Source organism: Centropristis striata, chromosome 10 (genome assembly GCF_030273125.1).
Source record: "Centropristis striata isolate RG_2023a ecotype Rhode Island chromosome 10, C.striata_1.0, whole genome shotgun sequence".
Lineage (NCBI taxonomy): Eukaryota > Metazoa > Chordata > Actinopteri > Perciformes > Serranidae > Centropristis > Centropristis striata.
The window spans coordinates 6,595,745-6,610,176 of record NC_081526.1 but is presented as its reverse complement, the minus strand read 5'-3'; the positions used below and the strand labels follow the sequence as shown (position 1 = coordinate 6,610,176).

The 14,432-nt window shown below is 47.9% G+C and overlaps 1 pseudogene; it reads right to left on the bottom strand.

Annotated features, from left to right (window-relative positions):
* Positions 1-250: 250 nt before the first annotated feature.
* LOC131978733 (transient receptor potential cation channel subfamily M member 2-like) overlaps positions 251-14,432 on the bottom strand; it is a 67,064-nt pseudogene continuing 52,882 nt past the window's right edge.

Below are 14,432 nucleotides of genomic sequence, written 5' to 3'. Positions count from 1 at the left end.
ATGAAGTGTTCAGCGCTGTGTGAAATAAAGTTATAAATGTCCTGTGACATTTGTGTAAATTGTTGAAAAAATAATAAACCACAGCAGCAGCAGCAGCATTTATTTTGGCTTGTTTCAAGTGCTTTTAGTGCAACAAAAATAGTCAGCTTTAAGGGTTTCACATTTATTAAAATGGAGTTTAATGGGGTACTTATGCACAGTCTGTCTAATCTAAGACTGGATAAATACCTCATACAACCCCACGTCAATAAATCCAAACTTTCCCTTTTGCAAAAGGCCACATTAGCAGGCAGATAAACCATGTGGATGGACAGAAAGGCACAGTTACAGCTTCAGCAGGTTTGAACTTCAGATCTTTATGTTGTTATGTTGTCCCTTTGCAACTTCACGCAGGGAATCTCTTTGGTTTGGGCTGAGTTCGGTTTTGCCGCTCACCTCACGCCACTGAAGATCGCTGCGGTTCTTCATCTGAAATGGAGAAAACACAAAAACAATAAACGTGGTGTGATGTCTCCTGTTTTTTTCTCTTTTTAGAATCTTCTTCTCTAATATATAAATACACTGTTACCCATACATTTGGAATAATTTTGTTTTCAGACACAATCCTCTGTTTATTCCTATTTAAATGCATCAGTAATCACTTTGCAAGGGATACATTAATAAAGTTTTGAGAAGATATACACGTTATCTGTCATACATATATTTATTATTTTATTTTTGTTTATTGTATTTTAGAACGGTCTTTTATATTTGTTATAACTGGCACTTTATGGGGATATTTGCACTGACCAAGTTTTGTTGTACATGTACAATGACAATAAAGGTATTATATTATATTCTATGCTATGCAATGCAATGCAATGCAATGCTATGCTATGCTATGCTATGCTATGCCATGCTATACTATTCTATTCTATCCTATTCTATTTTATTCTATAAGGCGTACCTCAAGGTTCCATATTAGGGTCACTGCTGTTCACAATTTATGTGAATAACCTTTGTGATAATTTGTCTGATGCTGTGTCCCATTTTTATGCTGATGATACTTTAATTTATTGTTCTTCTTCTTCAGCTTTAAAATCGCTTGAGTTGTTGCAGTCAGCCTTTAACACTGTCCAGTTCTATTTGACTCAGCTCAAGCTAGTGCTGAATGCAGGAAAATCAAAGACCATGTTATTTTCAAATGGCAAGCAGACTCCATCTCACCTTCCTAGATTGTCAACTGTTCAAGGGGTAAAAAATTGATATAGTTACATCTTACAAATACCTCGGCGTTCTAATAAATGAGAACCTGTCCTTTAAATTGCACATTGATAAACTTGTTTCTAAACTGAAATTGAAATGGGGCTTCTTTTTCAGAAATAAATCATGTTTTTCATTGCAAGTAACAAAACATCTGATTACCACAACTTTCTTAACCTTATTGGACTATGGAGACCTGCTTTTTATGAATGCTCCTGATCAGTTTTTAAAGAAATTGGATCCTGTATATCACTGTGCTTTGTGTTTTATTAGTGGTTGCAACTATCGTTACATCACTTTTCCTTATATGCTGTCACACATTCTCCATGTCTGTCTGCCCGTAGACTCTCTCACTGGTTGATTGTTATTTATAAATCTATTCTTGGATCTTGTGATTGCTCTGTGTGATCCTGTCATCCAACTCAGTTTTCTTGAAGTGTGACTGTATTTTATTTGTGTCTTATGTGTTTAGTGTAACCATTTTGCTTTCGTGATGCCGTCTTGGCCAGGTCACTCTTGGAAAAGAGGTTTTTAATCTCAATTAGTTTTTCTAGTAATCCTGTATTCACTGTAGGGGGAGTTATGGCCTAAATGTTGTCCCCAAATGCAATACAGTAAATACACCACCAGTCAAGTTCTTCCAGTAAATCAATAACATATTAATAATGTTCCCACCAATTTGTCGATGTCCATCATCGTCCTGCCCAGTCTGTCCAGGTGAATGTTTAGGAGGGTGGTTTCCACCCAGGCGTTATCTGTGTTCCTGCAGTCATCCACATAAACACTATCCAACACCTGAAACACAGTAGCACAGCAACTCCAAGTCACAATCAACAAGTTTGTCAATGTCAGAGTCAAGAAAATCATCAACGAATCCTCAAATCAACAGTTTGATCCCTGCCAACAGCCACGTATCTGTGAACAAGGCAATGACTCATTTAAAGGGACAAGTACCTCAAATAAAGAAAAAACGTTTTAGCGGTAGAAGACTTTGGTGTGATCACATTTGAGATTTTTGTCCCCCCAGTCTATAACAATAAACATAGGCTAAATCAGGGATGGGCAACTGGAGGCCTGGGGGCCACATACGGCCCGAACCCTCACTTGAAGTGGCCCTCAGTACAACTACATGCATTTGAGCATGAAATCTTAAAAGTGCAGTGTAAAAATGCACAAAATTACTTCTTGCAATTAATGTTGGTCTGCTGTTCTTGCACTGAAAAAAAGAAATCACAGTAAGTGGTTATTTTGTATTTGCTTCAAACATTTTGTGCATTTGAGCATGAAATATGTTAAGTTACTGCACTGTAAACATATTTAAAATTGCAGTTTCATCATATCTGGTTAAGTGCACGCTCCTATATGTGGCCCTGTAGTAGTGTCCATGAAAAACTGTGGCCCCCTGCAGCATTTAAGTTGCTCATCCCTGTGCTAAATAATAGAATAGACTAATAACAGGTAACACCATTCAGTATCAGGCAAAACAGTTCAACAGCACCTTAAACTGGAGCTCCCAAAGTGATCATATAGTTGATTCAGCAACCCTAAGCAACTGCTTAGGGCCCCTTGGCCACTAGGGGGCCCCCAAGAGCAATTAACAAAAAATATGTATATATTTTGTAAAAATATTTTGCATGTATGTGTTATGCTTTCTATCTGATCAAAGATTTATTATTGTACAAAAACACAATTTTATGTCAACAGATTGCTGCTGCTGATGGAGGCCTGGTGATTCTTACTGCCTCTCTTTAAGCACCGGTAACGTTGCCTCCTGCTCATCCAAAGCGCAGGTAGTTGGAGGCAAAACAATGTTGCAAGGAAAGAGGAAAGAAAGAGGAAGAGGAGAAAAAAACGCCAAGATAAAGGTGTTTGCACGTTTTTTGAAGTCAAAAATAATAAACCAGATGACGTTTTTACAGTAAATACGATACTTTACCATGTGGATCGTTGTGTAAATCAACCCTAGCTCACTCTTCTAGTTGAATGTGATGCATTTTGAGATTAAAAACCATATTATGTGACACCCTGGACATCATTCATTGATTGGTATTATTTGTATTATTATTGCAATTGGTATTATTATTGTAATTAACAGGGCCACCCCCATAAATGTGTAAAGACATATCAGGCTGACAAAGGGATAATGTAAACAACACTGCCAGAGCCACAATGAGTTTACAGTAGGCGTGTGAATGATCAACAAACAATATTATTGGCAGAAATAGAAGGTGCCCAAAATTGAATTTTGCTTCGGGCCCAATGGAGGCTTGGGCCGGCTCTGCCATGAGCTGACATTGGGCGAGAGGCGGGGTTCACCCTGGACAGGTCGCCAGACTACCACAGGGCTGACACATAGAGACAGACAATCACGATCTCATTCACTCCTACGGAGAATTTAGAGTCACCAATTAAACCTAAGTGCATGTTTTTGGACTGTGGGAGGAAGCCGTAGTACCCGGTAAAAACCCACACGGACACGGGGAGAACATGCAAACTTTTGCCTCCTAATTACTAGAGGTAGATCAATATATCGGGCCGATATTTGCGTTTTTTACTTGTATTGGCATCGGCCGATATGTGCGTGTGTTCTCCGATCAATTAGACCATTTCACTGAGCCAACACCAGGCAAGGCTCGGTGCAACATCTGCCGTTCTCTGGTGAGCTGCTGCTGATACCGGAAAAAAGAAAAACACATCAAATATGTGGATCATCTGAGGCGCCACCACCTCGAGGCCTAGAACAATATACACATTGTTTGCTATCCAACTGCTAATATGTTTGTTTGTTTTGTTTATAAGTGTTTCTTTTTTTGTTTAAATTGAGACTTGTGTAACATTTGTTATCATTGTGTCATTTTTATCATGTAAATGGAGGGAGAAAAGGCAATATCGGCTTCAAGAATCACCCCAAAAAAATCGGCAGCACATATCAGGGATCAGTTACAACTGATGTCAAAATAATCGGCATCGGCATTAAAAAACCTGAATCGGTCAACCAGTACTAGTTACCGTCTTCCTCTGGGATCAGGTCAGAAAATTGCCCCTCTAGAAATATTCAAGCTATAAAGATAAACAGAAGTGTTGAACAGACCTACCTTTTTTCCCTCCGATACTCTTGCATTTACTTTTTCATAAATCTCCTTTCCCAAGGTTTCCTTAAGAGACACTGGCAACTCATCGGCAGATTCGGCAGGTCCCTGAAGGTTTCAAAGCCACAACAGACAAGTTTGGTTATTTCAGCTCAAAAAGTAAAAAAACAAACAGCTGAAGTGAACAAACAGTGGGACTCACCCAAAGTTATTATAGTTAATGAAAACTAACGAAATAACGAAAACTAGAATTGAAAAATAATTTTCATTAACTGAAATAAAAATAAAAACGAGAGTTTTTTCAAAAACGATAACTAACTGAAACTGTATTTTGTGGTTACAAAACTAACTACAACTAACTAAAATTATAGATAAAATGTCCTTCGTTTTAGTCTTTGTCAACTTTTTTCATACGTAAAACTTTTTGGTTGATATGAAATCTATTTCATCTATCTGGTTTTATGACTTAATAAACTTATTGGAGCTGGGATGGATCAGACAAAGGAAATAAAGGCAACATTTATTGTGACTTTATTGAATCTTGCACCCAACAAATACCCCATTACAAAAAAACTAAAACTAACACTAAAACTCATAAAAACCAAACTAAAACTAAGCATTTTCCAAAAAATTAAAACTAATTAAAACTAGCAAACACACTCTTAAAATTAATTAAAACTAACTGATTTTGAAAACAAAAGTTGACAACGAAATTAAAACTAAAACTACTGAAAAATCCAAAACTATTTTAATCTTGGGACTCACCGAGGGTAAAGTCAAGGTCCCCTGGCTCTCATCCCAAACCCCCAGGTACTGCAAAACAGATCTCTCGACATTGCCCCAACTGAAAAAAAAACATAAATTTAAAGTCAGACATCAAGCCATGCAACCCAGTGCACTGAAACCATGTGTAAGGACAAGAGAGGAGCTACCGTGTCACCACTAGTTCTACATTCAGATTTGGACCGAAGCGGCTGAGTGCACCGCGCCCCGTCATGCCCGTCCTTCCTATTGGGTTCCTGATGACGGATCAGATACACATCAGACATCAACACATGCTGGAAATGTCACTGTAAGTGCTATTTGATGCCTTTTGTAACTTATCTAGTGTCATACCTGTGATTATTTGGGCCTTCTGATTCTGATCTGCAAGGACAAAGAATAAATGAAACATAAGAGATAAGAAGCCCAGAGGTCTGATAATATAATATATTAATCTGATAATGATAAAGTGGAGCCTGGGTTTGTTTTTTATTTCAGTCAAAAATATTTCAGAAACATTTAACAAATATACCTTTTTTTAAATGACAAATTGTTACGGTCTCCACCCACACCCTCCTCCTCTGCTCCTTCACACCCCTCTGTTCCGGCCTCAGCCACTCCCAGCACCTCAGCTCGCTCCCAGCGGGCACTTCTCAGACACAGCTGCAACAGGTTGAGTTGACGAGGTGAATGAGCCGGATCACTGCACACCTGCTACCACTCTCCAATCAACCCCTCTGCCTACAAGACTCCAGCTCTCCTGCCAGTCATCGCCAGATCTTCCCTGATTGTTACCTGGCAAGTACCTAGAAGAGACGCAGACTCCCTGCGAAGTGTTTGTTGCTGTTGCCTTTTTGCCTTTTGGCTTTTTGACCCTTTTTGCCTCCTTGCCTTGCTCCAACTCATACTCAACCTCTCTTCCCACAGATCTCCCCTCTCCAGCAGTGATCCGGCTTGCCCGTCAACCAGCCCAGTCACCTCACCTGCTCTTCACCTCCAGCTCACCTCCGGTTCCCCTCCAGCTCCCCTCCAGCTCACCCAGCCTTTCCCCCCCACATCACCCTGCTAATAAAACCCTGAACTCTACTAAATCCTGCCTCCTGTGTTGTGCGCTCGAGCCTCTCCCCGCTACCCTTAACAGAAGATCTGGCCATGGACCCAGGCTCGGCAGACACAGGAGAGCGGACCCAAACCCCGCTCCCTGAACCCGCACAGCAGGCTCTCCAGGCCCAAGGGAGAGTTATTTCGGACCACAGCCGTCTCCTCAGGGAGGCTTCGGTTTCTGTCCAGTCCCTGGGTGACCGGCTCCTGGCCCAGGAGGCTCTCCAGCAGGGGCGCTCTTCCCAGGTCCAGAACCTCACATCGATGGTCCAGGCCCTGTCAGAGCAGGTGGCTGCACTCATGGCTGCCATCACCCCCCTGGCTGCCCCTGCCGCAGGTCCACCCCCGTTGGCTGCTCCGTCCCCGGCCCTGCCTTCCGTCCAGCCCCGTGAGCCCAACTTGGCCAGTCCCCGCCCCTTCGCCGGGACCTTTTCCCAGTTCCGTGGCTTCATCATGCAGTGTGAGTTGATATTTTCCCATCAACCCAGCCAGTTCCTCACACCAGCAGCCCGTGTGGCCTTCATCACAAACCTCACCACCAGCGAGGCCCTGAATTGGGCCCAGGCCATCCTCAGCTCTCGCCCGGCTTTGTTTGATGACTACACCACCTTCCTCGCTGAGTTCAGGAGGGTCTTCGACCACCCCACTGCCGGACAGGATGTTGGGGCACGGCTGATGTCCCTTCGCCAGGGGAACCGGACAGCAGCCGCCTTCTCGACGGAGTTTCGCACTCTTGCCGCTGGGAGTGGTTGGAATGACGCTGGGCTAAGGAGCGCTTTTCGTCAGGGGCTGAGTGAGACCATCAAGGATGAACTCATCAGAGACAAGCCCTCCACTCTGGACGAACTGGTGGCCTTGGCTATTGATGTGGACGAGCGCATCAGGGAGCGCCAGCGTGAGAGGCGGCCCCCGACCAGCTCATCACGGCCCTGGAACACCATCCTCGGGGCCTCCCCGCCAAGGGACAACCCCCCTGTTCGAGAACCAGCCACCACCATCCCCTCAGGTGAGGAGCCCATGCAGTTGGGTCGGACTCGCCTCACCGCAGCAGAGAGGAACCGGAGGATTGTCTGGGGCTTGTGCCTCTACTGTGGTGACGGCAGGCACCTCCGCGACTCCTGCCCCTCCCTGCCAAAAGAGTAGGCTCACCCGAAGGGGGATTGCGGGTGAGCCGAATTACTCACTCCCCACCACCTATCAGCCCAGCCAGGTTCCCTGTCACCCTCTCCTGGCAGGGTCAGACTATTTCAGTCGGGGCCATCATAGACTCAGTGGCAGACGGGAACTTCCTGGACGCCCAGTTTGCCCGCTCGGCTGCCCTCCCCCTCGTCGCCCTGGAGTCCCCACTTGCAGTCTCTGCCCTTGATGGACACAGTCTGGGGCCCCTCACCCACCGCACAAGACCCCTCTCCATGACCATCTCCGGGAACCATGTGGAGACGATCCACTTCTATATCCTTAATTCTCCCCAAGCCCCCCTCATTCTGGGCCGACCATGGCTTGAGCTCCACATTCCCCATGTCAGCTACGGTGAGGGGCGCATCCTCAGCTGGAGTACGGCCTGCTATGCGCGGTGTCTCCGTGCTGCCCATACCCCGTCGTCACCACCACAGTCCCCTCCAGCTCCCCCGGACCTCTCCTCCGTGCCAGAGGTCTACCACGACTTGGGAGAGGCCTTCAGTAAAGAGCGTGCACGCACCCTGCCCCCGCACCGGCCCTATGACTGTGCCATTGAGCTCCGCCCTGGCAGCAAACACCCAGTCAGCCGCCTGTACAACCTTGCCCCTCCAGAGAAGGCCGCCATGGATGAGTACATCTCCGAGAGCCTGGCCGAGGGGCTTATCCGACCTTCTCACTCCCCGGTGGCAGCGGGATTTTTCTTTGTGAAGAAGAAGGATGGGTCCCTCAGGCTGTGCATTGACTACCGTGAGCTCAACGCCATCACCATCCGGAACACCTACCCTCTCCCCCTCATGAGCTCCAACTTCGAGCCCCTCCTTGGGGCCACGGTGTTCACCAAGTTGGACCTACGGAACGCATACCATCTGGTCCGGATCCGTGAGGGGGACGAGTGGAAGACGGCTTTCAAGACCCCCCGTGGCCACTATGAATACCGAGTGATGCCCTTCGGCCTAACCAACGCCCCCTCGGTTTTCCAGGCCCTGATGAACGACATGCTGAGGGATATGTTGGACATCTTTGTGGTCCTGTATCTGGATGACATCCTGGTGTTCTCCAGAAACTCAGAAGAACACGTCCAGCATGTCCGCCTCGTCATCCAGTGTCTCTTGGAGAACCGACTGTTTATTAAGGCTGAGAAATGCATCTTCCACGCTCCCTCTGTGGAATTTCTGGGACTCATTGTGGAGGGGGGAAGGACCCGGCCTGACCCTAAGAAGACCCGGGCAGTCGTCGACTGGGAACAGCCTACCTCCCGCAAGCAGCTGCAGTCCTACCTCGGCTTCGCCAACTTTTATCGCCGGTTCGTTCGGGACTACAGTCGGGTGGCTTCCCCCCCTCACTGCCCTCACCTCCTCTCTGCGACCGTTTGCCTGGACACCAGGGGCCAGGACCGCCTTCGCTGACCTTAAGAGGCGCTTCACCTCTGCACCGATCCTGGTCAACCCGGACCCCGCGAAGCCCTTCATAGTGGAGGTGGACGCCTCAGACACGGGCGTGGGCGGTGTCCTCTCTCAGCGGTCTGCTGACCAGAAGATGCGCCCCTGTGCCTTCTTTTCCCGTCGCTACTCCCCCGCAGAGACCAACTACGACATTGGTAACCGGGAGCTACTGGCTGTTGTGGAGGCATTCCAGGAGTGGCGGCACTGGCTGGAGGGCGCAGAGCACCCCATCACCGTTCTATCAGACCACAAAAATCTGACGTACATCAGGTCGGCCAGGAAGTTGACCTCCCGCCAGGCACGCTGGTCCCTGTTCCTCGGGCGGTTCGACTTCACCATTACGTTCCGCCCGGGGTCCCTGAACAATAAGGCTGACTCTCTGTCTCGGTGTCATGCGGCGGGGCAGGAGCCTACCACTCCAGATACCATCCTTCCTTCCTCCCGGGCCATCGGAGTGGTTAATATGGACATCGAGGCAGCGGTCATAAGGGCTCAGCACACCCAGCCCGACCCTGGGACTGGTCCACCTGGTCGTCTCTTCGTCCCGGAGGCCGTCAGAGCCACGGTAATCCAGTGGGGTCATGCCAGCCGCTTTTCCTGCCACCCGGGGGCCCGACGTACCCTGTCCTTCCTGCGCCGGCAGTTCTGGTGGCCTACCATGGCAGAGGATTTCCGGGGGTACGTCTCAGCCTGCCCCACTTGTGCCCACAGCAAGGCGTCCCATCAGCCCCCGTCTGGTCTGCTGCGGCCCCTCCCCGTGCCCAGTCGTCCATGGTCCCACATCGCGGTCGACTTTGTGACTGGTCTCCCCCTGTCCCAGGGTGACTCAGTCATCCTCACCATTGTGGACCGGTTTTCAAAATCTGTGCGGTTGGTGGCCCTGGCGAAGCTGCCAACCGCAGCGGAGACTGCAGAGCTGCTGACTGCCCATGTCTTCAGGCTGTACGGGCTCCCCCAGGATGTGGTGTCCGACCGTGGTCCCCAGTTCACCTCGAAGGTGTGGCAGGCCTTCTGTGGGGGTATTGGGGCCACGGTAAGCCTCTCATCCGGTTACCACCCCCAGACCAACGGGCAGGCCGAGAGGACCAATCAGAGTCTGGAGTCGGCACTCCGCTGCATGGCTTCCCTCCATCCATCCTCCTGGAGCAGGGACCTGCCCTGGGTTGAGTACTCCCTGAATGCCATGGTCAGCGACTCCACCGGCCGGTCACCTTTTGAGTGCTCCCTGGGGTACCAGCCCCCCCTGCTCCCACTCCAGGAGGCTGATGCTTCGTTCCCGTCTGTCCAGGCTCACATCCGTCGGTGTCGGCGGGTTTGGGCCTCTGTGCGCTCGGCTCTGCTCCGTGCTACGTCGCGGGCCGCTCGGGGTGCCAACCGGCGCCGCTCCCCTGCACCTGAGTACCAGGCCGGCCAGCGGGTTTGGCTGTCCACTGCTGCCCTCCCCCTCCACGTCCCCTCCCGGAAGCTGGCGCCCAGGTTCATTGGTCCCTATGTCATCGACCGGGTGATCAACCCTGCGGCTGTCTGGCTGGTCCTCCCCCACTCCCTTCGGCGTGTCCACCCGGTGTTCCACGTCTCCCGGGTCAAGCCCGTCGTCACAAACGCACTTGTGCCGCCGGCTCCTGCTCCGCCCCCTCCTCAGCTGGTGGATGGTCACCCTCAGCGGGCGGTTCGGCGGCTCCTTCGGGCCCGGCGCCAGGGCCGGGGGTTCCAGTACCTGGTTGACTGGGAGGGGTATGGGCCTGAGGAACGGAGCTGGGTTCCCAGGTCGCAGATCATGTCCCTTGCCCTCCTCCGGGACTTCTACAGGGCCCACCCTGATGCCCCGGGTGGGCCTCGGATGGCCGCACCTGGAGGTGCTCGCTCGAGGGGGGGTCCTGTTACGGCTCCACCCACACCCTCCTCCTCTGCTCCTTCACACCCCTCTGTTCCAGCCTCAGCCACTCCCAGCACCTCAGCTTGCTCCCAGCGGGCACTTCTCAGACACAGCTGCAACAGGTTGAGTTGACGAGGTGAATGAGCCGGATCACTGCACACCTGCTGCCACTCTCCAATCAACCCCTCTGCCTACAAGACTCCAGCTCTCCTGCCAGTCATCGCCAGATCTTCCCTGATTGTTACCTGGCAAGTACCTAGAAGAGACGCAGACTCCCTGCGAAGTGTTTGTTGCTGTTGCCTTTTTGCCTTTTGGCTTTTTGACCCTTTTTGCCTCCTTGCCTTGCTCCAACTCATACTCAACCTCTCTTCCCACAGATCTCCCCTCTCCAGCAGTGATCCGGCTTGCCCGTCAACCAGCCCAGTCACCTCACCTGCTCTTCACCTCCAGCTCACCTCCAGTTCCCCTCCAGCTCACCTCCAGCTCCCCTCCAGCTCACCCAGCCTTTCCCCCCCACATCACCCTGCTAATAAAACCCTGAACTCTACTAAATCCTGCCTCCTGTGTTGTGCGCTCGAGCCTCTCCCCGCTACCCTTAAAACAAATACAGTGTTGTTGTTCTAAATCCAAACTTGCCGACGATCTCATAAACTATCAGACACTATTGTCCTCCTTCTCAGGCAGCATCACCGATGCAAAGACTGCTTTTTACAACGACAAAGTCAACAGTGTCACTGACACCCGGAAACTCTTTTCCACCTTCAAATCACTACTCAACCCTCCGCCTGCTCCCCCTCCTACCTGCCTCACCGCGGACACATTTGCATCCTTCTTTACAGGCAAAGTTGCAGCAATTAGCAGCCAATTCTCTGACCAGCTCACTCCCCATCAGACTCCTAATACCGTGACATGTAGAAGTCCTACTACATGTCTTTCTGTATCTCAGCTGAGCGGCACTGAATCAGTTGCTAGCACCACATTTTCTGGCTTTACACCCCTCTCTGAGAGTGAGGTATCCAAACTGTTGACATGTAGCCGTCCTACTACATGCTCGTTGGACCCTATACCAACAAACCTTCTTCAGTCCATTAGCCCAACCATCACGCCAGCTGTCACACATGTGATTAACGCCTCACTGTCCTCCGGCACTTTTCCCACTGCATTCAAAGCAGCTCGGGTAACACCTCTTCTCAAGAAACCCTCTCTCAACCCTGCTGTAGTCGAGAACTATCGTCCTGTCTAACTTTTTCCATTCTTATCCAAAACTATTGAACTGGCGGTCGCTAAGCAACTTTCAGAATTCCTCCTACAGAACAATCTTCTTGATCCAAATCAATCTGGTTTCAAAAGCGGTCACTCAACTGAAACTGCTCTGTTGTCTGTGACAGAAGCCTTAAAAGAAGCAAGAACAGCAGCAAAGTCCTCAGTTCTCATTCTGCTTGACTTGTCAGCTGCATTTGACACAGTTAACCATCGCATCCTCCTCTCTACTCTCTCTAAAATGGGCATCTCTGGCTTGGCTCTGTACTGGTTTGATTCCTACCTCAAAGGACGCTCATTCAGTGTATCCTGGCATGGACAGTTGTCTACTTTGTCTTGCCTCACCACAGGGGTTCCCCAGGGCTCAGTGCTGGGACCCCTGCTATTTGCTATCTACACCACCTCTCTGGGTCAGGTTATCCGCTCACATGGCTTTTCCTATCACTGCTATGCAGATGACACTCAGCTCTATCTGTCATTTCCTCCTGATGACCCATCGGTCTCTGCACGGGTCTCTGACTGCCTCTCAGACATCACCACTTGGATGAAGGCACATCACCTCCAGCTGAACCTTTCAAAAACTGAACTGCTGGTCCTCCCTGCTAAACCTACAATACACCACAACATCAACATCAAAATTGACTCCCTGTGTCTTGCCCCCACCAAGGTGGTGAGAAACTTAGGGGTGATGATTGATGACCAACTCACCTTTTCCAGTCATGTCGCCTCAGTTACCATGTCATGCCGCTTTGCACTTTACAACATCAGAAAAATCAGACCTTACCTAACTCAACATGCCACTCAACTCCTGACACAAGCTGTTGTCATCTCAAAACTTGACTACTGTAACGCCCTTCTGACAGGCCTGCCAGCCTGCACAATAAAACCGCTTCAGATGATCCAGAACGCGGCGGCGCGCCTGGTCTACAACCAGCCAAAAAGGTCACATGTCACACCACTGCTCATCCAGCTCCACTGGCTCCCTGTTGCAGCCTGCATCAAATTCAAATCTCTAATGCTGGCCTACAAAGTTGTCTCCGGTACTGCTCCTACCTACCTGAACGCCCTGATTCAGACATATGCTACCTCACGACCGTTGCGCTCTTCCAATGAACGGCGCCTGGCTCTACCCCCCGTTGGTCCAAGGCAATCCAGACTCTTTGCATTTCTTGTTCCCCGCTGGTGGAACACACTACCAGTTCCAACCAGAGCAGGGGCGTCCCTCTCTACCTTTAAAAAACTCCTGAAGACCCATCTCATCAGAGAGCATCTTCTCTCCTAGCACCACACGATAATTCTACTCCTCAAAGAATTGTCACTAGCACTTATTGTTGCACTAATACCTTGATTGTTTGCTTTTTTTTCTTCCTGTAAGTCGCTTTGGATAAAAGCGTCTGCTAAATGACTAAATGTAAATGTAAATGTTTATTGCTACTTTTTTTTATTTTACTGTAAAGAGTATTGTATTAGATTTTGCTTAATATACTGGGTGTTTATTTATGTATTATTATTATTATTATTATATTCATTTTCATATTCATTTTCATGACTATTTTTCTCCAATTTTCTTTTTTTTAAATTGTGGGCAATGTGTTTTTATTGATTTTTTATTCAAGCGAAGTACAGTCACAACATAAATTTTTCTTTATTAATTAATTTAAATCAATATCTAATAATTATCTAATAATAATAATAATTAATTATTATTATAATATTCATATTATTTAATAATTATTTAAAATGACTAATTATAATATTTTTTTACATTTTTTTTTTCTTTTTATTTTTTTTTAAAAAATGTCTTTTTTTTAACTTAATATTTACTTCACATTTTACTTAATATCTCTCGATGTATGGAAGTATTTACCTATGTATATTTAACTTTCCTGAAATGGGTACTGAAACTTATACTTGTTATTTATTACATATGAAACTATATACCCTGAAAACTATCATAGGAAGTAGGAATAATATAATTAATAGGAACATATTTTGGCTGTCTTGGTAAAAAAAAAGTCGGTCTTAGCTGCACAAATATCCACACACCAACCTGAATCTAATCAAAATAAAACATCACGTATGGTGTTCTCTTGGTGCAAACATACCCGTCCACCTGGTCCCCACCGTCTTCAGAGGAGTATTTAACCGGCCTGTATGAGCTGAAGCTGACCTGCAAAAAGAGGACTTGATAACAACCTGGATCTGATAAACCATCTATTTATGCAGTGATGTTGAGAGGACCTGCAGCTGGTGGTTTTGTGGTGGAAATGTATGAGAATTACCTCCCATGACACCATCTCCTCAGGCACAGGGAAGCGTGTCTCTTTACTGTTGGGATAGTGGAACTGACGGGCTTTTATGTGGAACCTGTCCTCCTTTTCTGACGCATTTCTCAAAGTGTCAGGGGACTCGCCTGATCTAGCTAAAACTGCGGGGAAGAATAACAGTGAGAACAAACAGGAAGAGATATAATACATTAAC